Source organism: Bos taurus, chromosome 12 (assembly GCF_002263795.3).
Source record: "Bos taurus isolate L1 Dominette 01449 registration number 42190680 breed Hereford chromosome 12, ARS-UCD2.0, whole genome shotgun sequence".
Classification (NCBI taxonomy): domain Eukaryota; kingdom Metazoa; phylum Chordata; class Mammalia; order Artiodactyla; family Bovidae; genus Bos; species Bos taurus.
The window spans coordinates 27,888,319-27,915,357 of NC_037339.1; the positions used below are offsets into that span (position 1 = coordinate 27,888,319).

Genomic DNA, 27,039 nt, shown 5'->3' on the forward strand with positions numbered 1-27,039 from the left:
CATTTGGGCCATTTCTGTACTTTTTCATGCAAACTGAGATTGTTCTATTATTACTTTGCAAATTGAACATCCACAGGCCCTACCACATAGCTTCGCTTTTAGGACATGCCCTGCCTTGGTGGTTCTCACACTTGAGTGTGCACTAGAATCACCAGGAGGCCTGGTTAAACCATAGATGGTTTCCTCCCACCCCCACAGTTTCTGAGTCAATGAGCCTGCGGTGGGGCCTAAGAATTTGCATTTATAGCAAGTTCTCAAATCTTCTTGGTCCATGGTTCTCTCAAAACACTGTGCCCATAGGTTGGGCTGCCAGACCTTTGGGGCAACCCTATTTCTGGGAGGAAAGAAATACCTCACAGTTCCATTTTAAGTAGTTAGACTCCAACAACTTAAAAAATATTTATGTCTTAACAACTTAGGCATTAAAAAACAATACCCTTAAATTGGAAAAAATAATTTTTAAATTTCATTATTAATAACCACAACTAGTTAATAATAGGATGTGTACACTCGTGGAGACTGCACAGCTTCTCACACCTTGGAATCAGTTTGGATGTCACCGCCATATTCTCTATTCCACATTGATTTTCAACAGGGAACTTGCTTTTTATCACAGCAGCTGTCGAAAACCCAGCTTCGCAAATGGTGGCCTCATGGAAAGGAATGTTGAAATGAGCTCGTATTGCCCTTGTCAGCTACCTGGAACTACTAGTTTTCTCAGTGTCTGATAGATGCCTGGCATTGCTGTGAGTCCCTTGAAATGTTAAAATATTTCGAGATGCCCCTGTATGTTTACTAGGTGCCCCAGGGCACCTCCTGGGACACCATGGGAACTGGGTCTTAAGTGCTGCTGCTGCTGCTAGTTTGAAGGTTGAACTTTGAAAGTCATCTTACTGATGACTCAGAGATCACAAGGGTGATCTTTTTCTGAGCTCTTTCGTATTTTTTTTGACAATCTTTAATATTCTTAAAATGTTGTAAAGCAGGAAATGAAGAAAATTACACACAAATTTACTATTATTTATTTTTTTATTTCTGAAAGCAGAATTGGATAGGGAAGGAATCAGAAAATGAATGAATGAATAAATGAATAAAGATACCACAAAAAGAGTAGTAAAATTTGAAATTAAAATTACTTAAAATTATGTGCAGTTGTTGTTATGGCACGTTTACAAAGGAGTTTGTTTTTTTAAGCCATTTTTCAGTCATAATTAAACTGAGCAGTCCCAGTGAGCTAGGTAAAGATTATTGTCTTCACTTTACACACAGGAACTGATATATCAGATTAGGTGACTTACCTTAGGCTAAAGAGAGCTTAATTTGGTGGAGATAGAAAGCTAACATCACAGTATCTTAGCTTTCCTTAAACAATAAGTCATAAGAAACTGGCCTGGGACTTCCTTGGCAGTCCAGTGGTTAAGACTTCAGCTTCCAGTTCAGGGGGTGGGGATTCAATCTCTGGTTAGGGAGCTAGGATCTCACATGTCTCACAGCCACACCCCCCCCAAAAAAAAAAAAAAAAACAAGAAAAAAACATAAAACAGAAATAAGAAAAGAAAAGAAACTGGCCTGTTATTTCACGTCAGATTCCCTCAAGCTTCATAATTAATTTTCTCAAAAACCTTGGAAGTGTGTTCATAGCAAGCAGTCCTGTTTGACTAACAAGAAATCCATGGCCAGTCATGCAAGTGTTTGGGGGTGTGAGTTCCTAAAGCATTTGAGGGAAAGAGGGAAGACAGTGTGATGAGTTCAAAGCCATGGAACTATAGAGAGAGGAAGACAGGCAGGTACCTTTGACAATAACTGGGGCTGGTGTCCTCAGGAGCATCTTCTCGGAAGAACAAAATTTAAAGCCCCTTGAGGACAAAATGACAGGAAAAAAAATCATTTTAAGCCTAAAGAAGCAGGTAATAGTCAAAGTCTACACCTTGAGAGTAGATGTTCCACCTCTGCTTGATCGAATCACTATTTCAGAGGGGGCCCACGCCAGGTACTTAAAGAGAATTTTTTCAGATACAGCCAGCCAAGCAAAGGTTTCTATGGAGACACATAGTTTTAAGTCACATGTGTATATCAGTGTAACTCGATGTATCTTTGTCTTATCCACAGTGCCTCATAGGTTAAGCACTTGATCTACATTACTGGGGTTTCCTGAGTGTGACTGTAAGATTCTAGAGGAAAAGAGAGGTGACGAGTGGTTGTAAATTGAGTGACTGCTTTTTCAATTGGTGGTGGAGTCTATGTGATTTGACGTACTATCCAGCCACTAGATGACTGAACAGAGTATAAACGTTCAGATGACACTGAATCGGTTGTTCAACTCAAATTTCAGATAAAACTTAGTCAACTTAAAAAGTTAGAGAAATGCCACTGGTCCTGGAAAGAGTGATCTGTAGTGTGAATCCCAGCTTTGCTACTTACAGCCGTGTGACCAAGGCCATCTTCAAATTTTCAGTTTCTTACCTCGTGGGTCTGTGTCAAGCTCGAAAGTGAGATAATAAATATAACAGCACACTGTACGTTTTTTATTAGATACCATCGACTCAAGGTGATACTCAGGGTCCACAACATCTTATCAACTCCCCAAATCTGCTTCTCCTTCAATTCCTTACTCTTAGTGCAGGGCTCTCAAAACCCATATGCCTGCAGGGTAGTGATGCTGGCCTGGGAAAGTCAGCCTGTGTGCATTGCAGGGGTCCATTGTAAAGCTATAGGGCTTTATGTCCAGTCTAGAGAGAGCCACTCAGCCACCACTGTGTGCCAGGCCCCGAGCCTTGTCTCCACAGAGCTTTGTGCAATGCGCTGGACACAAAATAGATGCACAATGAGAGGCGGGCACCTGCCGTCCTGCCTGACGGGATATCACCCCCTTCCCCAAGGCCTAATGCCCCGATGGCCACTGAGTCCGCACCTCCAGGGCTGGGGCAGCTTGCCCACTGCTGTTGAGACTCGCCCTCACCTCGTCTCAAACCCTTGAGATAAACTCTCATCTCTAACTGTTGAATGTTCAATTGAAGGATTTCATGCAACCCAAGACTTTCAGTTTGAAAACTGGAGTGATAGATCACCCTATATATGGCCATCTTAAATTCTATCTCCTTTAAAACTAATGTCCCGATCTCTCCAGTAGGAGTTAAAGATTATTTTCTCTCCTCCTTATATGGCCACAGCTTTCTGATTACACCTCAGTCTTAGCCCTTTTCAGGTATTAGAATTCTCTCCCCAGTGTTTCTGTTTCCTTCATCAGATTTGTAGCATCTCACAGTTTGTGGTCCTCGTCTCCTCCATGGTTATGTAGCTGATCCTTCTCAGGGATTTACTTAAAGAAAGAGTACTTTGCTTGACCTGAAGAAATAAGTCATTCAGATACAAAATGAGTAAAGACTGACCCTGGGTCTCATAACTGACTAAATAAATAGCCTTTTAGGAGAGATCATGTGATTCTCAGATGAGTCAACAGGAGAACAGGAAATAAGTTGAGATTTCAGCAAAAGAGAATTCTATGTATCAAAAAGCAGCCTTTGATCAGAAGGATGATGGGGAAAGAAAACAAAGTGAGTACAGCTTGCAAAAGATGGTGAAGTCACCACTCTCAGAAGTGTCAGTGTTGTCCCACCATCCATGTGTCTCAGTTTAAGATGAAGATTTGTCCTGAAGTCGGGGCTGGAGGGAGTAATGGTGGAGGCTTGTTTCAGGCAGGCATCTCCTGAAACCCAGTGGACCAGGATGAATAGCTTCCCTGTTTCCAACAGAAGTGCCATACCTATTTTTCTTTTTAATCGAGGTAAGATGGACTAGCTTATTCCTGTCCAGATGGTGATTGTTGAGGTTTAGAAGTCAGGACTGTGACAGTATGAAGCTAACTAGCCATATTACATTATAGTTGAACACTTTTCCCCACAAAGGATTTATCGAAGACTCTGAATCACCATTTGCCATGGTCTTCAGTGAGGAACCACAGCTCCGAAATCCTCCCTCCACCATGTGGACTGACCATCTGCTCACAGTGCTTGCAGATTCCCTTCCAGGGTTCATAAAGTCTCCCCGTGTTCTTGCATGTCTCTGAAATGCCCCAGGCAACTGCTCTTCCCTGCGACAGAGCGGCCACAACAGCTGTGGGATTCACCAGGCCTTGTCTCGGCTCCGTTTCTGGCAGCAGGCAGCAACCGCCAAGCCACTCTCCAAAAAAGCCCGGTGAATTGTAAACCCATTAAGGCTTAACTCCTGGGGGACAACAAAGAACGCTGCTGCCTTTGAATGTGTGCTCTGTGTGGGATCACAGGGGCCTCTGGCACCTGGGCCTGTCCTCAGGGCCAGGGCGATCTGTAGGGAAAGTTACAAGCTGCTGAGGGAATATTTTCACAGGTTTTTCCGAACAAAGGGTTCTTTCTTCAAACCCTGTGCAACTCTTTCCTGATTGTTAATTAACCAAACCTTGTGAAAAACAAGCCATTTCTGTAAATAGAAGTTGTGCGTGCGTGTGTGCGCGCACGCGCACGTATGTGTGGTGTGGTTGATTGTTTTGTTTGTGTTTTCTGACACGTGCGTGAAGCTCTGCTTTGAGTTTGCCAGGATGGCGAGGGGACTGTCGCGAGGCATCTCACCCTTCCTAGTAATCTTTGCTGCGCGTGCTTAGTCCTGCTCCTGTCCTCCAGTGCCGAGTACATCTTGCGTGCTTTTTGCCTGAAGTGGCCCTCTCTCCCCTGAAGCCAACGGCCTGTTTCACTCTGTCTCTCAGTGTTCTCACCATCGCTCATCTGTCTTCCTCTGTTTGCTTCCTTGGAGTCACTGTTTAGGAAGCCCCTGCCTGGCTCATCTGTCTTAAATCACTACTTTGTTTACTTTCCCAGACGCTTTCCCACCCAGGAACCTGGCCTCTGTTTTGTCGCATGCCTTTTGTATGTGGTGTGTGTTTGAAGATCTGAAAGCCCTCTTTCCTCAGAAGCCCTTACAGGGCCCTGGCCGTCATTATAAAGGCTGATTTCACCACTCAGTGCCTGCGGCCACCTAGTCAGAGCTGGCCAGGGCCTGCTGTCCTTCTGGAACTGTTGGCGAAGACTTCCAAACCCTACCTCTTTTTACTCTGCTTTTCCAGTTCCGTATTAGGAATTTTGTAAGTTTCACAATTCAGTATCCTGGAGTTTTTGAAAGAGGGTTACATTTTGTTGATTTTATCCACCACTAAGGTGCTTATTGTTGAGATTATCTATCAATTCCATCTTTGTCTTACTTATACTTGATCAATACTTCTAGTATTAAATCTAGCCTTTTTGGTTATGATTGTGTTCGGAGAAAGAAGCTCTTCACAGGCCTCTAGTGGACTTGCCATGGAACTGCAGAAATCTTGTATTCAAATATGTGAAACTGGTGTGACCTATGGGCTTCCCTGGTGTCTTAGACCATGAAGAATCCGCCTACAGTCCCAAAACATGATCTTCATCGGGTTTTTAATTTAATAGTATAGTAGTCCATTTGAAGGCATAGAAGATAAGAAAAATGGTGAAATCAAATTCTTGGGTGACTTTAACCATAGGGTATCATCAAGTTGTCAGTTGCTGCCTGATAGCAAGTGGAATGAGTTTCTTTGTCTATTTAGTCTCTGTAACAGCAGCTGAATTTTAACTTCGAATAATAATTTTAAATCAACTGTACTCTAAATTCATTTTTTATCAAGAATTTTAAATCTCTGACATTTTAAGTTTAATAATTTGTGTTTCATCTCAAGAGAGTTGAAAATAATATGCCTCCATAAAAACACAAGTGGGAAGTAATATTGTCCAGAGGCAACCCCCCACCTTCTCCAAAGACCAGAATCCACCCTGGTTTTCTCTCAGCCTTCAGTGGTTTTCCATGAGCCTCGCTCTTACATTCCCCTTGCCAGAAGTACCCCCTCCCTTCCACCACTCCCCCACCTGGTAAAATTCTTCATACCCTTACAAACCCAAGTTAAATCCTATCTTTTATCTATAATTCCCCTCCCCACCCCCACAGAAGGGAATTAAAACTTCTCTATGCTCTTCAGTTTTGCTATCTATCACATGTTTGGCTATGCATTCCGTTGTTATTTTAAGTTAACTTGCAAAGGATCTGTAAGTTTATGCTGCTGGGACTTGAACTCCCCATCAGTTAATACAGTGTTGTATTCTGAAAGTTTCTCATCATCACTCTGTCTGCTGTTGCTAGCACAGTTCCTGCACTGAGTAAAGATTGTCAGCTCATGAGCTGTTCCTTGCAGTGCTTTTCCTGGATAAAACTGGTAGTTGGGGAAGTATGCCACATTTGTCCTTGGTACCTCTGTTTGCATCCAGCATCTTACCTCCCTTCTTGTTCCCCCTCCACAGTCACTTCCAACTTAAAATGAATTTATTGTTTTTAAAATATTTATTTATTCCTTTGGTTGCGTCAGGTCTTAGTTGCAGGCAGGTGGGATTTTCACCATGTCATCTTTCTGTTTGGCTTATGGACTCACTCTCTAGATGTGGCCCGCAGGCTCCAGAGCACTCAGGCACAGTGGTTGCTGCGCACGGGCTCAGTTGCTCTGAGGCTTGTGGGATCTTAGTTCCCTTACCAGGGATCAAACCCACGTCCCCTGGATTTCAAGACAGTTTCTTAATGTAGGCCACAAGGGAATTCCCTTAAAGTGTATTTAAGGTCCTGGAGTACTTTATTCAGGGTATTAGAAGTGTGAACCTTATCCTGAACTTGAAATGAATTGCTTTGCCCAATGCCAAGCAGTTCTGCTGGTGAGAGAGTGGTTTTGGGGAATGGAATCCTTAGCTCCAGATACGTAGTCACGACTGTCTCTTCTCCCTGAGAATTAGACTAGCTTCATTTGTTTGGAAGAGGGCATTCATACTGCCTCTGGGGTTAAACTTGCAAAATATTTTCAAGGTATTGACATGGAATGTAGTTCTGGAACAAATTAGCCCTGTGTTTTAATCTGTATAGAGCTGAACCACTGGGGATCATATTTGAGCTGTGTATGAGGGCAATGAGATCCTTTTGAGTCCATCACTGCAAGGTCCATCAGACCTTGAACTATGACAGAAAGGACTGGGGATGAAACTTTCAAGAGGATGACTCTCTGGGTATCTATCTGCTGAGGGACAACTTGAGATTTCACATCAGAGGCTTGAGCAAAGCTCACAGGTAGTGGATGAGACCGACTACAAGCAGCTGATCACTGAGGTGTCGCTGAGGTATTTTATGTGTGCGTGCTAAGTCGCTTCAGTCGTGTCTGACTCTTTGCAGTCCTAGGCACTGTAGCCTACCAGGCTCCTCTGTCCGTGGGATTCTCCAGGCAAGAATTCTTCCCAACCCAGGAATCAAACCCGTGTCCCTGGTGTCTCCTGCAGGAATCAAACCGGCCACCCTTGCATCTTCTACATTGACAAATGAATTCTTTACCACTAGCCCCACCTGGGAAGCCCCCATAAAGCTATTAAAGTGGAATGGTGTTTGCTTTGTTGAAAGAGCCAAATTAGTTTGTTTTTGTTTATTCTTTGGAGCTGGGGTTCTTAATCTAGAGACCTCTTATCTCTTTAAAACTTCAGAAATTATGAGAAAAAATTATATACCTATCCATACCTTTAGTGGAACTTTCCTGAAACCTAAAAAAGGTTAAAAATTACTATTTCAAGATATGAAAGGTAGTATTTTTTATAGTATGGACCAGAGTAATAGACTTTATCTAAACATTACCTAGACTAGGCTGAGTATTCAGTCTGTCAATTCAGTCATTCAGTCGTTTCCGACTCATTGTGATCCCATGGACTGCAGCACGCCAGGCTTCCCTGCCCATCACCAGCTCCTGGAGCTCACTCAAACTCATGTCTGTCAAGTCGGTGATGCCATCCAGCCATCTCATCCTCTATTGTCCCCTTCTCTTCTTGCCTTCAGTCTTTCCCAGCATCAGGATCTTTTCAGTTGAGTCAGTTCTTCACATCAGGTGGCCAAAGAATTGGAGCTTCAGCTTCAACATCAGTCCTTCCAATGAATATTCAGGACTGATTTCCTGTAGGATTGACTGGTTTGATCTCCTTGCAGTCCAAGGGACCCTCAAGAGTCTTTTCCAACACCACAGTTCAAAAGCATCAATTATTCAGTGAAGGCTGGATATTACATTTACACATATTGTCCAATTGTTTGTTTACTAAATTCTTTTAATTGGATAATAGAATTAAATTTGAAAACTACTATCTAAATGTCCTACCGCTTTTTGGCAATAGCCAGGCAGTAGCCTTTTAATATACTTTCTGTACTTTTATGAGGCAAAAGTGAAGGAATTGGAGTAGTTAGTTGGGTTGAAAGAATGATTTGTTTTTAAAAGAGTGAAAGAGCACAGATAAAATTAGTCTCTAAGAATAAATTATTTGGAACTTGAGCAGGTCATGGGGAACAAGTGTTACTTCAGTTATGTGGTTTTTCTAAATTTGTAATCAAACGTTACCACTAGTCATAGAAAGATAAAGGAAGGAGTAAAATTAAACTATAGACCTAAATATTCACAAATCTAAATTACCTTGGTAAAATGAATCTAGAAGGAAGACACATACTGATATAAAGGGATTTTATTTTAATTAAGGAAAAGATTTAAGAGACGAGCACAAGGCTGTATCTTATAAAACAAAAATATATCAAGGATACTTACGCTTAAGGAAATGAAAATGCTAAGTGTTTAATAACCTCTAAGCTAATGATACAGTGACTCTTCATTTATCCAAAATTCAGTATGTGGCAGCATCATGTATATGGAAAAGACATATAAACTAAGTAATGAAAAACCACTGTCCTTGCAGAACCAAGGGGAAAACTCTATTAACCCTGTAGTGCATTGTCTGAACTATTGTCCTCAGATAACACTTTTAATAACTTTCTCCCCAGACTCTCAAAACTGCCAATAAATGCTGGGTAATCTAGGACAAGTTGGATGACTTCCACCAAAGTTTTTCTTTTTTTTAGTTGACTATCAGCTCTTAACTAAATTAATCTGTGATCTCTTTTCAGAAATGAAATTCTGTAGTAATCCCCAAATGGAAAATGGGATTCCTAACCCTTCTCTCTCTTTGAAAGTCATTGTATTTACCAATCGTTTAATTTATCACTGTTTTACGGACCAGTGATCAACACGAAATTAATTCAGTCTCAGTGAGAGTCAACCTGGGAACAAATAAGAATTATAGTAGTTAGACTGAGAGCCGTGTTTCTTCAGGTCACCAGTGCCTTCCCTCTGCCACATTAGGCAGTGCCAAAGAGGAATCTCATGGTTGAAATCTTATTTCAAACAGCAGAGGAATAAGGGCTTTACCATATACATGTTATTGGGGCTTTACCATATACATGTTATGTGACTAGCATATATATTGTACTCCTTCTTCATCCCTAACAGAGAACTACGAAGAAAAGGAAACAGACGCACAATAGAAAAGGACATTAAATATGCTGCAGGGAGAGGCAGCAGAAAGTATTTCTGGAAACGTTCTGTATCTGCTAGTTATATATTAGCCTCATTTATGAATGCTTGTAAGTTTGTTTTTTTTAATGAAACAATTTGTCTATATTTTTTCATTTATAATATGAATTAATTTCAAAGAACATAATACATACCTTCTAGCATCAAATATATATGTGTGTGATGATGCAGGAATGTAAAACGAATCAAACTGTTCTGAAGGAGTTCACAGTTTAATGGGAGGACATCCCCCATACGGACCAGCAGTGGTGAATACTCTAAGAGCATGACAAGGACTTGGGGGCCAGCTTCATGGGCACGCCGCCCTGAAGTTTATGACAGAGCCCCATGTTAGAAGGGCCCAGCCTTGGTTTAATGTTATGCTGTTGCCATCTTGACATTATTAACAATTTTTTTAACTTAGTAAAATACACATAACATTTACCATCATAACCTCTTTTTAGTGTATTAAGTGAATGTTAAATTGTGTAGATATATGAACATTCAGAAATTTTCAATTATTTTATTCAACAAAATAAGGAAATATCGGTTATGGGAAAAAGCATTGCTTTAAATAAACATTGAGTTCAGTAATGTTTCAGTACGTTCACATTGTTATGCAACCATCATTCATCTCCTGACCTCTTTTCATCTTGCAGACCTGAAACTCTGCACGCAATAAATAACAACTCCCCATCTCTCCCTCCCCCCAGCACCTGGCAACCACCATTCTACTTTCTCTCTCTGCAGCAGGTACCTCAAATGAGCTGAATCATGCAGTATTTGTCATTTTGTGACTGGCTTATTTCACTTAGCATAATGTCTTCAAGGCTGTGTTGTAACACATGTCAGGATATCCTTCCATCTTAAAGCCGAACAATATTTAACTGTACGAATATACCACGCTGTGTTTATCCACTGATCCACTGATGAGTACTTGGCTTGATTCCACCTTTTGACTACTGTGAATACTGCTGTCCAAGCTTTGACACTCAGTAGGGGCTAAAGGTAAAGAATTCGCCTGACACTGCAGGAGATGCAAGAGACGCAGGTTTGATCCTTGGGTCGAGAAGATCCTCTGGAGAAGGAAATAGCAATGGACACTCAATAAATGTTGCTATCCTTTGCCTTTCTTTTTAGAAATAATCAGTTCCTCCCTTGCTACTCTGAGAGCTTCTTGATGGAAAAGAAAGTACCTTATCTTTTCTGGGCAATTACCAGCATAATTTCTGGGCTGGTAGTTTTTAATTAAACTTGCATTAAAAAAAATTAATGTTAAATTTTGAAATTTTTTTTATTGAGGGATAGTTGATTTACAATATTGTGTTAGTTTCAGGTATATAGCAAAGTGTTTCAGTTATACACATAGACATATATATAGTTTTTTCAGTTACTTTTCCATTATAGATTATTACAAGATATGGAATATAGTTGCTTGTTCTGTATAGTAAATCCTTGTTGTTTGTCTGTTTTATATATAATAATGTGTGCCAATTAATCCCAAACTCCCAATTTATCTCTCCTCCTCCTCTTCCCCTTTGGTAACCATAAGATTGTTTTCTGTGTCTATGAGTCGTTTCTGTTTTATAAATGAATACATTTATATTATTTTTTAGATTCCAAATATAAGTGAAATCATATAATATTTGTCTTTGACTTATTTGGTTACTTCTAGGTCCATCCATGTTGCTGCAAATGGCAATATTTCATTCATTTTAATGGCTGAGTAATATTCCATCACTTTATATATCTATACACACACACACACACACACACACACACCACATCTTCTTTATCCATTCATCTGTTGGTGGACACTTAGATTGCTTCCATGTCACGGCTAATGTAAATGGTGCTGCTATGAACGTTAGGGTGCATGTATCTTCTTTTTGAATTAGAGTTTTCTCCAAATATATACCCAGGAGTGGGATTGCTGGATCGTATGGTAGGTCTGTTTCTAGTTTTTTGAGATGCTGTTTTCCTTACTGTTTCCCATAGTGGCTGCACTAATTTGCATTCCTATCTACAGGATAGAGGGATCCCTCTTCTCCACATGGCCTCCAGCATTTTCAAAACAATATTTGCTTATTTGACATGCCGGATCTTTGTTGTGTCACGTAGGATCTTTCACTGCAGCACGCTGACTCTCTAATTGTGACTTCTGGGCCCGGTAGTTGCAGCGAGTGGGCTCCAGAGCACGGAGACTATTTGTGGCACACCAGGCTTAGTTGCTCTGCAGCATGTGGGATCTTAGTTCCCCAAGCAGGGATTAAACCCACGTCCCCTGCATTGCAAGGTGGATTCTTAACCAGTGGACCACCAGGGAAGCTCTTCCAACACTTCATATTTGTAGACTTTTTGATGATGTTCATTCTGACTGGTGTGAGGTGAAACCTAATTATAGTTTTTATTTGCATTTCTCTAATAATAGCGATGTTAAGCATCTTTTCATGTGCCTGTTGGCTATCTGTATGTCTTCTTTTGAGAAATGTCTATTTAGGTCTTCTGGCCATTTTTGATTGGGTTCTTTGGGGGTTTTGTTGTTGTTGTTTTGTTTTTTTGTTTTTTTATATTGAGTTATGTGAGTTGTTTGTATATTTTGAAAGTTAAGCTCTGGTTGGTCACATCTTTTGCAAATATTTTCTCCCAGTCCGTAGGTTGTCATTTTGTTTTGGTTTATAGTTTTTTTGTCATTTTTGTTTTGTTTTGTTTTGTTTTGCTGTGCAAAAGCTTATAAGTTTGTGAAAATATTTTTAACAAAGTGTTTCTTATTTAGGACTCAGTGGCATTCTTCCCAGTGGGGCTGCACTGCCCTCTCTTGCTTGCTTTCTCTCTCTCTCTCTCTCAGATTTTCCCTTGAATCTTACTGTTTTGAAAGAGCTGCCTGATGAGGCACCATCACCCAGCACAGCAGTGAGTGGAGAAACCCTGAGGTCACTTTGATGGCTCTATAGGCCCTACATCCCTTGCAAAAGTCCCTGTATCCTCTGAGCAGCCACATGGCTTCTTGTCCAGAAAACAAGTGATTCTTGCTCTTCCCATTGCCCAGCCTGACAAGTGACACGTTTGGCAGGAGCAGGCTGGATGGAGAGAGTTTTTCAAGGCACCATAGAGATAGATAGTGACAGATAGAGTAATAGATAGATAGAGATAGATAGTGGCATCACCAGCTCAATGGACTTGAGTTTGAGCATGCTCTGGGAGTTGGTGATGGACAGGAAAACCTGGTGTGCTGCAGTCCATGGGGTCACAAAGAGTTGGACACAACTGAGCGACTGAACTTAACTGAAATGATAGAGATAGAAGACTCAGTTTCTAAGAGTGGGAAGGTCTCCAGTTGGTCCTCACCTCTGCAGATGCTTTGTCACTACTGTTTGCACATGTCACCAAAAACAATGAGCTGGGCAGGGAGTTGGGGGGCATCTTTCAAATTTCTTGTCTTGTGGGCTGTCATGGATGGCTGCTCAGCAGCTGTCATTTCCAACTCTTTGCAACCCTGTGAACTGTAGCCTGCCAGGCTCCTCTGTCCATGGGATTTCTCAAGCAAGAATACTGGAGCAGGCTGCCGTTTCCTTCTCCAGGGGATTTTCCTGACCTAGGGATCAAACCCACATCTCTGACATCCCCTGCATTCGCAAGTGGATTCTTTACCACTGGGCCACCTGGATAGCATCTAGTCAAATATTACTGATCATGTTCTTCATCCCAAGAAGCTATCTGGTCCATTTCTGTTTTTGGAATGGCCTGCATTTAGACACTTTAGGGAAATAGTATTCTGCATTCCTTTGAAGACACCTAGAAAGTGAGATATCTCTGTTTCCCACAGTGGTTCAGTCCATATATAAACCATGAAGTAACCACGTCTTCAAGTGATGAACACAATAACAACAATATAAGTTGCTCAGTCATGTCCAACTCTTTATGACCCCATGGACTGTAGCCCATCAGGTTTCTCTGTCCATGGGGATTCTCCAGGCAAGAATACTGGAGTGGGTTGCCATGCCCTCCTCCAGGAGATCTTCGCAACCCAGGGATCAAACCCAGGTCTCCCACGTTGCGGGCAGATTCTTTACCATCTGAGCCACCAGGGAAGCCCAAGTGATGAAACTGACATCAAATATGAGGACTGTTATCATGTTCAAGCAGCATGGTTCCAAACTCCAACTTTTCCATGGTCAACAGAATAGAGCATTACTGGGTTTGGTTGTGTGTGTGTGTGTGTGTATATATATATATATATATATATATGTGTATATATATATATATATATATAAACCATGATATATTACAAAGTGGATGGGTCACAGGTTACCTCAAGGTCACTGTGTAGAAAGTTCTCTGAGAATTGAAATAGAAGATGAACCTTTACTGGTTTTGTTTTATAGAAGTTATGCTAATATTAGCCTTGTGGGATAAAGATGGGCCGGGAAGAATGAACACCATGCCCCAGACTTGGGCACTTTAACGAAAATATGTCTGCTGATGAGCACGCAGTCTGTTATGCAAGAGTCTTTCAGTGAAAACCAGATTTCACCAGAGACTAGCAGGCTCAGCTCTAGGTATCTATTCCCCCCCCATACTAATTTTATTTATGAATCCTCTGATGCACTCACTTCTGAGTTGGGTGAATTATTTTCTTGTTCTCTAAATAAAACAATGTTTTGTGTGCCTAGGAGAAAAACTGCAGTTAGCATCTAATGCTTTCAAAGGATTTGAACAAGGCTTAGTTTCCCTGGAAAGCAGTCTCTGTCCTGATTATTATACACATTTTTTCGTATGAGTTCAGTAGCACCTGAAACCCTTAACAGTAAAGGTCACTTTAAAACTCAAAATATGTGTGGTATTCTAAAGTGCATCCTAGCTGTTTTAAAAATACAAACAATATACAGCACTGCAAATGGTCTTAGCGAGGGGAGGGGGTGTGTGTGTGTATGTGTGTGTGTGTGTGTGTGTGTGTATTTACGGTGATGGAAAAGAAAATCTGGGATTTATTAGAAGCTAAGGTTTTTAATAAGTTCTGAAGTCATTGATGGTTGTAGCTGGCTGAGGTAGTTATCACTTGGTGCTGATGTTCCTGGGTTGGGACTATTGGGACCATTGTAGTAGAGTAGCTAATCTTTTGTGGCCAGTACTGCTTGCCTGTGTTGATAAGTATGATTAACAACTTTAAAAGCCAAATACATTAGCAAATGCCTTATAGCTGCCAGGAATGCTCACGGCCACCCACGCATCACAGCAAAATGAGGAACCAGTTTAGGATCCGAGCACGCCTGAGCCTCTTAGATAAGTAGGCTTCCAAGTTAGTTCTGAAGTTGGTTTAGATCAAATCATGTAGAGCGCTTATTAGAAAGCAATCAGATATTAGCAAAAAAGTGAGGGATGTGCTTTTGGTTTGCAAGGTTTAAAAAGATGCTGCTCATGATAGTTTCAGAATCTACTTAGGTCTGCTTTTGTTCTGAAATTTCAAAGTTTAAGAGCAATCCGAGACTCTTTTTTTTTTTTTTTTTGAAATTTCATTGCATTATAATGCACATGCATTAAAAATTCCGTAATCCGATTTCTGATGGTAACCCTGAATAAAAGTCAGAACTCTGGGCTGCCTACAAATTGAGCAAGGCAATGACTGGTGACTTCAACAGAAACCGCAAGCCAGCTCTCCAGAGCCTCAATGACTGGTGACTTCAAAGCAGTGGAAGAAATCCAGTTTAGAAAGTGATCAGCCTGACCCGTCATGTGACGGGGGCTTTGTTCCTCCAAACCGGGCTCCCTGGTTGTCGCCATTAGCATCATAATTAGAGCGGGCTCCTGTGTTACACCCAGGAATTGTGGATTTCTCCACCTAGAATTAAAGATAACACCGTTGAAAACGTAAACCAGTATAATAAGGTGAAGGGTTACTTAACAGTAGGAGTGAAAGGAAAAGACAGGCATGGAATTAGGGTAGACAATCCTGAAGCACGCTGGTGCCAGTTTCCAAGAGGCAAGTCCATTCTTGCGGGATCATCCCGTGTACTATTTGTGAAGTTGGCATCGCCCCAGCAGGTAGTTTATATTTTCTGCCCACCTGTTGACTTTCTCTGGTCTCAGCTGCTGGATGCCAGAACTCCACATACCTTCCTACCACACGAGTGCCAAAGTAGGTTCCATTCCTTGGCAACAGAAACCGCAAGCCAGCTCTCCAGAGCCTCAGATTTGTCAGAGAGATGCTGCCAAGATGAATATTCTTTTTTTTTTTCCTCATGGCTTATATTCTTCTGAGCCCACAGTGGTGAACCCAATTATTCTTGCATGATTTTATTTTCTCCATTTTCAGTAGGACTTCTCAAGGTACAGCTAACTTTTTATGACAAGCTTTGCCTCTATTACTCTTTTTTTTCCTCTATGTAATAGAAACCAGAAGTTTATAACTTGGAATTTTACAAGGATTGAAGTAGAAATCCTACACGTACAGTGGAGCATCACATAGATAAGGCAGTGCTGACATTTTTAAACTGTACCTGATGTGGAATTAAGTTCTTACCATTTGAATTACATGTACAGCTGTCATTGCTCCTTCAGTTCATTCAGAGCCCTCCTGCTGCCTATGTGCCTCAGACTTTTCTTATGTAATCTTTTCAGATAAAGAAAGTTAAGAAAAAAACAGTCAGTAATCCAAGTGCTCCAGCCAGTTACCTTGATTTACTTCAAACTGAGAATATATTATAGTAGGCTGCCTCTACCTGAAAACATAACAGGCTTCGCAGAACTTTCCATGTTAAACAATATGTACTAGAAACAAAGAGAAAATTTGTAATTTTGTAATGAAAAGTAACTTTTCACTAGAAAAAGAAAAGGGATTAATGTAGTAGAAATTATATGATAGTTTTGTGTTTTTTTAAACCTGTTTGTGTGTTAGTCGCTCAGTAGTGTCCAACACCTGGGGACCCCATGGGCTGTAGCCCTCCAGGCTCCTCTGTCCGTGGGATTCTCCGGGCAAGAATACTGGAGTGGGTTGCCATTTCTTTCTCCAAACAGAGCTTTAGGGATGTTAAATGCTAGAAAAGGGATTTGGGGAGAGTTTGTTTTTAGAGCACAACATAAACTTGAGCTTGTTTGGTTTTCAACATTACCTGGAATGTTTGCTACTGAAATTGTGTTGGAGGCACACACAGTATCCTGAGAACGTGAAAACCACAAGTTGCAACCTGAAAATGGGTTCCATGACCCCAGAGACTGTGGGTAGTCACAGAGCCCTCTTTGTGCACACCTGCTCCTGCCTGTGCCTGACTGCAGGACCCCTGCAGACTAGCACACGCCGCTGCTTGCTCGTGCTCCGAAGGCACATGCATCCACGCAACTCAGTATCCGAATCTGAAAGCTCAACGTTTTCAGTGCCATAAGTAAAAGAAACTCAACCATAGAAGGTGGTATTTATTTTCTGCTTAAAATGGGGTATAAAAAAAGCAGACAGACTCCCGATACCTGTGGGCATGCTAGAGGGATAGTCTGTCACCTACAGCAAGTACAGGAACCAAATTCCACTCAATTTTTTTTAATTATTGTATTTTTTTAAACTGGAGGATAATTACTTTACAATATTGTGCTGGTTTCTGCCATATATCAACATGAATCAGCCATAGGCATATGTATGTCCCCTCACTCTCGAACCTCTGTCCCACTCCGTCCCATACCTCTAGGTTCTCACAGAGCCCTGGTTTGAGTTCCCCGAGTCATAGAACAAACTTCCTCTGGCTATCCATTTTACATATGGTAATTGATATGTTTCCATGCTGCTCTCTCAAGTCATCCCACCCTCCCCTACTGAGGCCACAAGTCTGTTCTCTCTGTCCGCATCTCCACTGCTGCCCTGAAGATAGGCTCATCAGTATCATCTTTCTAGATTCCATATACATGTGTTAATATATGGTATTTGTTTTTCTCTTTCTGACTTACTTCATTCTGTATAACAGGCTTTAGGTTCATCTACTTCATTAGGACTGACTCAAATGTTCTTTTTTATGGCTGAGTAATATTCCATTGTATACACATACCACAATTTCTTTATTCATTCATCCACGCAATTAATTTTTTATTTATGTGAGTTTTGTGTTGTCACTCATTCATCCATCTGTTCTTCCACACTGTCCAGGGTTTAAAGTTATTGGAGAGGAACAGAAGGGACAGATCTGACAAATGACCCATCTAGAAAAGTACAGTTGTGTTTCTGACTCCATTCTAGAGCAGCGTGACTTCTTTGGCCTTGCTTCACTGGTACCAGATTTTGACTAAATAGTCATTGGTATTCCACTGGGTTAAGTTAGTAGCTTTTACATTTGTTCATTTGAACATCTCTAAGACTGCTAAGTGAACAAAGTAAGTCTTTGGATAATACATATAATATGATTCTATTTATGTAAAGATAATTATCTAATGGGTGTACAACATGGATGTATGTACATATATGTAGCAATGTGTGTGTATTTTACACATATGAAATATGTGTGTATACATATTGTGTGTATGTGTACTCAGTCATGGCCATCTGTTTGCGACCCCATGGTCTGTAGCCCTCCAGGCTCCTCTGTTCCTGGGATTTCCCAGGCAAGAATATTGGAGTGGGTTGCCATTTTTCTCCTCCAGGGGGTCTTCCCAACCCAGTGATCAAACCCTCATCTCTTGCATCTCCTGCATTGGCAGGTGGATTCTTTTACCATTGCACCACCTGGGAAGCCCATGTATATATTATATATACATGAAAAGTTATATGTGTATATTACATATATATATATATAAAGTTCAGAAAATAGACACTAAGCTGTTCATAGTGATTAGCTCTAGGAAGGGAAGTAGAATTAGGAATTGTGGATAAAAAGGGGACTTTTATTTAAAACTTTACAATGAGCATTATTTGATGTAATTAAAATATTTTAAAGAAAATATCTATAGTTATATTTATCAGTTATTAGAATGTATTATTGGAGAAGGTGATGGCACCCCACTCCAGTATTCTTGCCTGGAAAATCCCAGGGACAGGGGAGGCTGGTGGGCTGCAGTCCATGGGGTCGAGAAGAGTTGGACACGACTGAGCGACTTCACTTTCACTTTTCACTTTCATGCATTGGAGAAGGAAATGGCAATCCACTCCAGTGTTCTTGCCTGGAGAATCCCAGGGACGGGGGAGCCTGTTGGGCTGCCGTCTATGGGGTTTCACAGAGTCGGTCACGACTGAAGCGACTTAGCAGCAGCAGCAGAATGTATTACAGTCTTTGATTTTACTTTGTGAAGATAATAAAAATTTATTAATAGTGAATGAACCTATATACTACAGGATAAGAACCTATACTATAAGATTTCATACTTATAATTATATTCATAGCATAAAGCAAATAATGAGTAGTACATTTCTGATGTGTTTTTTTCCTAGTTTCTTTTTGCTAAGAAATTGGTGGATTACTTAGAATTCAATATCTAAAGCAAATATGATCAAAAGAAGCATCTGTGTCCTAGGCTCTTTAGTCAAGCAAACTTTGAACTTTTGCTGGTATTCTTAAATGCCTTATGGGTTCCGAGCTCTGTACCATCTTTATTAGTAAACACAAATGATCAGATTGGTCCTGCACAACTCTTAGATTTTTTTTGCCAGATAATAGTAGTCAAAGAAGAACTTTTGAGGCAAAAGAAGGTCTCAACTACTCTCCCCCAAAGTCACAACTGAGTCATATTGACAATCCAATGTAGGACCAAATTCTGTCAGATATATTGACTTTTATTAACAAGCAAACACACCCCTCCCAACATAAATCGATAAATACAAGTTTCAAGAAGTTCCAGCTCTTCTTCACTTTCCTTTTAGATGCTTCAACCACAGCCTTATATAAAAGACTCAAAAGAAGCTTGAGGCAAACACCCAGATTCCAAAAACAGATTGTCTCACCCTTATAGCCTGCATCAGGCAAACATAATCTTCTAAAAGTGATGGTTGTGAACATGAACTAAGATTATCAGATTGATCATGCACAATTCTTAGGTCCTTTTTGGTAAACAAGGGTGGTCAAAGAAGCAAGTTTTGAATTAAAAAAGGATCAACTACTACTCTTTCCAAAATCTTACAACCAAATCATACTGATTACAGGTCTAGGCCTATTTAGGGCTTTAGACTGGGGCATTATTAACAGAGGTTCAGATCAAGGTCTTACTGGGTTTTTACACTGAAATGTCAACATATATTTCTTGGACACTTTAATCCCACCAAGCATGCTAGTCAGTGTAACAATTTTCACCAATTGAAACCCATTTTTGACTCTCAGAATGCTACTTGGGGATTGTTGATGTGGAAATGGTTACAAAGGAGGAGTTGTAACAGCCAATTCTGAAGTTCAGGCTCCCTTGTCAGAAGGCCAGCTAGATTGTCTCAGACTCTGAATGCTTTATCTGATGCTGACAGCACCTGGGTTTTAACTTAACCTAAACAACACACATGTATTAATAGCACCAACCATATATGCTCAAGTGTTTTAAAGTACATTACGGATGAGTACTGCAATTAGCTCTTCTTACAGAGGGTTCTGTTACTTGAATTGCAATTAGTCAGAATCAGCCTTTTAAGTGTAGTCGTAATCACCTATATTTTTACTTTCTCCCTCTGGAATGGTAGATAACACCTATTGAAAGCTTATACCATGCTCCACGCTCTTATACCAGCATTTTACATGTATTAACCCACTTGATCTTCACAGCACCCCTAACAGTTGCCTTACTGTTATCCATTTAACAAGGAGAAATCTCAAGTCACTTGTCCATCCTCACGCTGCTTGTACCGGGCAGTTTCAAGATTAAAACCCAAGCATTTGGGACATAAAGTAATTTGTTTCACTGCATGAAAGACAGAACATACTCTAATTCATGAAGCCATACTGCCCTCACCAGCTGCGAAATCCTACTCTTAATTTGCTTTGCACAAATTCTGCACACAAGGCAAATTGTCTACGCGTTAAGTAGGAAAGGCTCTTCCATTGATGTGCTGTGTTCCTCTGTCACGTCCCCATTTCCTCGGTGTGTTTTCCTCTCTACAGAGCTGATGAGAAATGTTTAATTGTCTGTCCTGGCTCTGTACACCGAAGAAAACAACATCCCCAAGGAGTCATATCCATTACCTTTTGGATCAGTGCCTTTCTAACAACACACAGCAGCCATAGACCCCCAGGATTTGCTGTTGAGGTTCCACACCCCTCCTGTGAGGCTAGACTTTATTTTTCCTATGTAATCACTAAAGATGTCCTATTGTTGAAAAGAAAGGAATTGGTGATTGAAGTATTAGTCCCCAGCTTAAGAATTACAAAACTGAGGGCCAGCAGATCAGGCCTAATTATTATTGCTGTTCTTCCTACATGAACTTGCATTGTACTTACACATGGGCATGGAAATTACTTGTAATACGTAGATGACTTCTTATGCCTAGAATTTTGATAAAAATGGGAAGCTTCAGATGTCATGCCCTTTACGATGCTACCTGGTTTGATCCTTAAAAGCATTTTTGTCCCAAACATGGACAGTGTTCCTTTTCAAGTACTAATTTACCTGGGACACGTGGCTATTGGTCTTTTGACCATGAATATAGGCAGAGTTGGATTAGACAGGTTTCTGGCATCTTCCAGTTGATGGTTGTGGGCAGAACTCACACATACATGTGGCTAGGTCATACAGTGCCTAGGTTGACCTGGTTCTGGGGAAGACAGGTGCCAATCTGAAAGCAAAATTCAAATCCTGAGTCCCACCCAGTGCTCATTCCACTCCTCAGTATTTTTCTTTCTTTGACATAAATTTACTCCCTGCCTATAACTTCTCTTCTACAAATAATCCTTAACCACTGGCAGTCTGGTGCCTATCACCCGGACTCTGCCTCAGCTTCCCGGTGCGTGTACAGGCTCAGTCACATCCAACTTTTTGCTACCCCATGGACTGTAGCCCATCAGGCTCCTCCTCTGTCCATGGGGATTGTCAAAGCTAAAATACTGGAGTGGGTTACCATGCCTTCCTCCAGGGGATCTTCCCAATCCAGGGATCAAACCCAGGTCTCCCACATTGCAGGCAAATTCTTTACCATCTGAGCCACCAGGGAAGCCCAAGAATACTGGAGTGGGTAGCCTATTCCTTCTCCACGGGATCTTCCCAACCCAGGAATCGAACCGGGGTCTCCTGCCTTGCAGGTGGTGCCTCATGTATATTTTAGATATCTGCATATAGAATTTCATTCTATGAAGGTACCTTAATTTACTTGTAAGGTTCCTGGTGGTGGGCATTTAGGTAGTTTGCAATCTTCAGTGATTACAAATATTACTGAAATTAAAAGTTGGGTTTTTTTTTTTTTTTACACATGCCTGCAAATATCTCCAAAAAAAAATTTATCAAGGTAGTATTTTTTTTTTTTTATCTCACTGTTCGACATTCAGGGACCTCATTTATCCAGTTAGGGATCAAACCCATGCCCCCTACACTGAGAGCATGGAGTCTTAACCACTGGACTTCCAGGGAAGTCCCTCAAGGTAGTATTTTCTTTGACTTATCTCCTTTGACTCTCTTAGCTATGCAACTGCCTATAGAACCATTCCTTTTTTACCCTCATCCTTCAAATTTGAGTCTTTATGACCTGTCGCTTAAATTATTACAATAGGCCCCTAAGTGTTTCAGTCTGCCTACTCTCATCTGTATGTGTGTGTGCATGCTCAGTCGCTTCAGTCGTGTCCAACTTTTTGTGACTCTATGGACTGTAGCCCACCAGGCTCCTCTGTCCATGAGATTCTCTGGGCAAGAATACTGGATTGGGTTGCCATGCCCTCCTCCAGGGGATCTTCCCAACCCAGGGACTGAGCCTGCATCTCTGCATTGAAGGCAGATTCTTTACTGCTGAGCCGCTGGAGAAGCCTCACTCTCTCCTTTATCAGATCAGATCAGTTGCTCAGTCGTGTCCGACTCTTTGCGACCCCATGAATCGCAGCACGCCAGGCCTCCCTGTCCATCACCAACTCCCGGAGTTCACCCAGACTCATGTCCATCGAGTCAGTGATGCCATCCAGCCATCTCATCCTCTGTCGTCCCCTTCTCCTCTTGCCCCCAATCCCTGCCAGCATCAGAGTCTTTTCCAATGAGTCAACTTTTCGCATCAGGTGGCAAAAGTACTGGAGTTTCAGCTTTAGCATCATTCCTTCCAAAGAAATCCCAGGGCTGATCTCCTTTAGAATGGATTGGTTGGATCTCCTTGCAGTCCAAGGGACTCTCAAGAGTCTTCTCCAACACCACAGTTCAAAAGCATCAATTCTTCGGCGCTCAGCCTTCTTCACAGTCCAGCTCTCACATCCATACATGACCACAGGAAAAACCATAGCCTTGACTAGACGAACCTTTGTTGGCAAAGTAATGTCTCTGCTTTTGAATATGCTATCTAGGTTGGTCATAACTTTCCTTCCAAGGAGTAAGCGTCTTTTAATTTCCTGGCTGCAGTCACCATCTGCAGTGATTTTGGAGCCCAGAAAGATAAAGTCAGACACTGTTTCCACTGTTTCCCCATCTATTTCCCATGAAGTGATGGGACCGGATGCCATGATCTTCGTCTTCTGAATGTTGAGCTTTAAGCCAACTTTTTCACTCTCCACTTTCACCTTCATCGAGAGGCTTTTTAGTTCCTCTTCACTTTCTGCCATAAGGGTGGTGTCATCTGCATATCTGAGGTGATTGATATTTCTCCCGGCAATCTTGATTCCAGCTTGTGTTTCTTCCAGCCCAGCGTTTCTCATGATGTACTCTGCATAGAAGTTAAATAAGCAGGGTGACCATATACAGCCTTGACGTACTCCTTTTCCTATTTGGAACCAGTCTGTTGTTCCATGTCCAGTTCTAACTGTTGCTTCCTGACCTGCATACAAATTTCTCAAGAGGCAGGTCAGGTGGTCTGGTATTCCCATCTCTTTCAGAATTTTCCACAGTTTATTGTGATCCACACAGTCAAAGGCTTTGGCATAGTCAATAAAGCAGAAATAGATGTTTTTCTGGAACTCTCTTGCTTTTTCCATGATCCAGCGGATGTTGGCAATTTGATCTCTGGTTCCTCTGCCTTTTCTAAAACCAGCTTGAACATCAGGAAGTTCACAGTTCACATATTGCTGAAGGCTGGATTGGAGAATTTTAAGCATTACTTTACTAGCGTGTGAGATGAGTGCAATTGTGCAGTAGTTTGAGCATTCTTTGGCATTGCCTTTCTTTGGGATTGAAATGAAAACTGACTTTTTCCAGTCCTGTGGCCACTGCTGAGTTTTCCAAATTTGTTGGCATATTGAGTGCAGCACTTTCACAGCATCGTCTTTCAGGATTTAGAATAGCTCAATTGGAATTCTATCACCTCCACTAGCTTTGTTCATAGTGATGCTTTCTAAGGCCCACTTGGCTTCACATTCCAGGATGTCTGGCTCTAGGTCAGTGATCACACCATCCTGATTATCTGGGTCATGAAGATCTTTTTTGTACAGTTCTTCTGTGTATTCTTGCCATCTGTTCTTAATATCTTCTGCTTCTGTTAGGTCCATACCATTTCTGTCCTTTATCGAGCCCATCTTTGCATGAAATGTTCCTTTGGTATCTCTGATTTTCTTGAAGAGATCTCTAATCTTTCCCATTCTGTTGTTTTCCTCTATTTCTTTGCATTGATCTCTGAAGAAGCCTTTCTTATCTCTTCTTGCTAGTCTTTGGAACTCTGCCTTCAGATGTTTATATCTTTCCTTTTCTCCTTTGCTTTTTGCTTCTCTTCTTTTCACAGCTATTTGTAAGGCCTCCCCAGACAGCCATTTTGATGTTTTGCATTTCTTTTCCATGGGGATGGTCTTAATCCCTGTCTCCTGTACAATGTCACGAACCTCATTCCATAGCTCATCAGGCACTCTATCTATCAGATCTAGGCCCTTAAATCTATTTCTCACTTCCACTGTATAATCATAAGGGATTTGATTTAGGTCATACCTGAATGGTCTAGTGGCTTTTCCCTACTTTCTTCAATTTAAGTCTGAATTTGGCAATACAGAGTTCATGATCTGAGCCACAGTCAGCTCCTGGTCTTGTTTTTGCTGACTGTATAGAACTTCTCCATCTTTGGCTGCAAAGAATATAATCAATCAGATTTCGGTGTTGACCATCTGGTGATGTCCATGTATAGAGTCTTCTCTTGTGTTGTTGGAAGAGGGTGTTTGTTATGACCAGTGCATTTTCTTGGCAAAACTCTATTAGCCTTTGCCCTGCTTCATTCCGTATTCCAAGGTCAAATTTGCCTGTGACTCCAGGTGTCCTAAATAGTGTTTCTTGATTTCACTGCTCAGACTATGTTACACTATGCTCAAAGATCTCCAAAGGCTCAGGACTGCTGGTTGAACTTAGTATAAACTCGCCACACCCCCTCCCGGCGCTCAAGACCACACCACAGTATGGTTCCTCCTTGCCTTGGGAGTCTCATACCCCCGTGATTCTCCCATATGTTTTCTGTGCTTCAGCAGAAGCAGATGGTTCATCATTTCCGGAGCTTGCTCTGTCCCTGCCTCTGTGCCTTTGGGCTCATTCTTTCCTGCGGGAGAGCCCTCCTCTTTCACGTGTCCTCCTTCATCTCTGCCCACGCAGATCCTCCCCAAACTTGAATGCTACCACCCCAGTCGTGTTTTCTGCTTCTCCCACCCCCCACTCCCCAAACGATGTGATCTCTCCCCCTTGCGCCCCAGCTGCACTCTCCCTCCCCCGCTGTTCTCATATCCTCTTTTGGATTGTAATCTTTCGTGTTGCCTGTGGTAAACCTGCTACTGCAAGCATGTATCTGCTGAAAGCCTCATAGAATGCCTTGCATATCATAGATGTGCAAAAGGATTCATTAGGTTAAACCTTCACACTCAGTAAATTCTCTTACCCCAAATTAATCTAATCTTTCAGCTTGTGGGAAAGAGATCAAACACCTGAAGCCATTATCAAAGTAGGTTAACTTTCCAGTGCATTTGGTCAAGAACTCAAAAACACACTGGCAGTGGGAGGCAGGCGGAGTAGGAGTAGGAACCCAACGCATCTGCCTTTCCTTGCCCCTGGTGGGTCCACAGCTGCCCCTGACACAGCCCACACAGAGCAGAGTTCCTCTGGATTTGGAAAGCTTACTTCTTGCCAGCCACAGCCAACAAGGACTTCCATCCCCTATTAGGAAGAATTTACTCTAACAATCCACATACTTTCATTAAAGAGATGTTTGTAAACATCCTGGTTCTTGACACACACTCATGTCAGCAGATGGCATTCTCATGGGAAGAAATGAGGAAGGGGAGATGGTTAGGGGTGAGCGTAGAAGGCTGGATCGGATCAGTGGTCCACAAGCAGAGATCCTCTCTTTTGAGTGACCCAGAAACCTGCTTTCCCCACAAATCCCAACCTCATATTTGACAGTACTGGAAGGACACACACGGAGTCTCAGCCTTGAAGAACCTGATTTTCCAACTGCAAGCTGGGTTTCTCACTATCATCTGCAATTCCTCGTTTACAGTGAGTGGCTCTTATCTAGTTCAGTTTCTCACTCATTCACATATTTAGTGAACACCAATTGTGTATATCCGTGCTCTTAAGGGACTCAAAGACTGATGAGACGTGATGGTTCCCAGATTCTTTTGTGAAAATGCAGAAGGACAACTAAGGTTTCAGACTTACTACTCAACCCCATTCTGACCTATGCTTACCACGTCTGCCCTCACTATAGAGTTCAGATATTCAAAATCTGAGTTATTGTTATCCTGAGCATGCACTTGGTATCCTGAATGCTATTCCCAGAATCTTTTTATCTTTATCTTTCCTTACCACAGGTAGTGGTATTTTGTTTGGTACCATCCTTTGCCAGATTCAATATTAATAGTATTTAATATTCTCTCTGTTGTTGGAAAGAACAATACAAAAGTTGAAATAGTAACAACAGCATATTTTATCATCTTATTTTAATTTTGAAATCACCTGTTTGGTCTCTGGATCTTTACCCTGTGCCTTTTTTGTTTGGGGCCACTGTCCAAGCCACTGTGACTTGAATCCAGGTCTTCTGACTCTGGGTCCTGGTGCAGTCTTCAAATCCTTAGCCTTATTTTAACAGCACTCACGAGGCTATTTGCAGTAGACATTTAGCCTTTCTACCTGGTCAGGTTTGACTACTGTGGACTGTGCAGAGTATGTAAATCCGAAAGTGCTCCCTATGCCCTAGTGATTCCAGAGCAGACTGGTGTTGCATGGTCAACTATACTTGGTGGAGCAGTCTTCTCTCTCTCTCGAACCTGAAATGCAGCCCATGCCTTCTCTTGACTCACAGAATTCATTGGTAGTATGAGTACCGGCAGATCCTGTCTTTCAGGGGCTACAGTGTCATCTAAATGTGAATGATGACCTCTGTTTTAGGATAGAAAAGTGCAAGCATACCAATCTGATACTCTTTTATTTGGATTTTTTTTCCCATTTTCTCCTTGGAATCAGTTTTCATAATTTTAACATGTTAAAAAATATTCAGTCATGTGCAATACGTGTGTGTGTGTGTGTGTGGGTGTGTGTGTGTTTCAGTCACAGGC

General features: G+C 41.5%; 1 protein-coding gene across 8 annotated transcripts in view; it reads left to right on the plus strand.

Moving 5' to 3' along the window:
- Nucleotides 1–27,039, plus strand: part of STARD13 (StAR related lipid transfer domain containing 13) — a 493,326-nt gene that overhangs the window by 368,233 nt on the left and 98,054 nt on the right. The gene's annotated exons all lie outside the window — the stretch shown is intronic.